We start from the raw sequence: 586 nt of genomic DNA on the forward strand, positions 1-586 counted from the left end.
TCTTGCGACACTGCTTCTGACCCAGGGCAGTGGACAAGGTGCAGGGATGACCCGTCATCCAGGAGGTGCTAAGATAAGAGGGAGGGTGGAGGGGTGTGGAGTGTATTCAGGGATGGAATGGGTGGAAATTATCTTATGCCTTTTCCTTTTTGGCTACCTCCCTTGTAAGGGGGAAAAAGCCTCGGTATATGTATGTATATATATATATATATATATATATATATATATATATATATATATATATATATATGTGTGTGTATGTGTGTGTGTGTGCGTGTGTGTGTGTGGTGTGTATATGTATATATACATACATATACCCTGTATATATATATATGTATATATATATATATGTATGTATATATATATATATATATGTATATATATATATACATATCTATATATATTATCTATATACATATATATGCACATATATATATATATATATCCATACATATATATATTTTTATATATATATATATATATATATATATATATATATATATATATATATACATACACAGACATGACAGAATTGAATAGACACAAAGGAAAATTCATTACTGCTCTTATTTAATGCTTAATGTTA

The sequence above is a fragment of the Oratosquilla oratoria genome, chromosome 28 (genome assembly GCF_046742065.1).
Source record: "Oratosquilla oratoria isolate Oo_2021 chromosome 28, ASM4674206v1, whole genome shotgun sequence".
Taxonomy (NCBI): Eukaryota; Metazoa; Arthropoda; class Malacostraca; order Stomatopoda; family Squillidae; genus Oratosquilla; species Oratosquilla oratoria.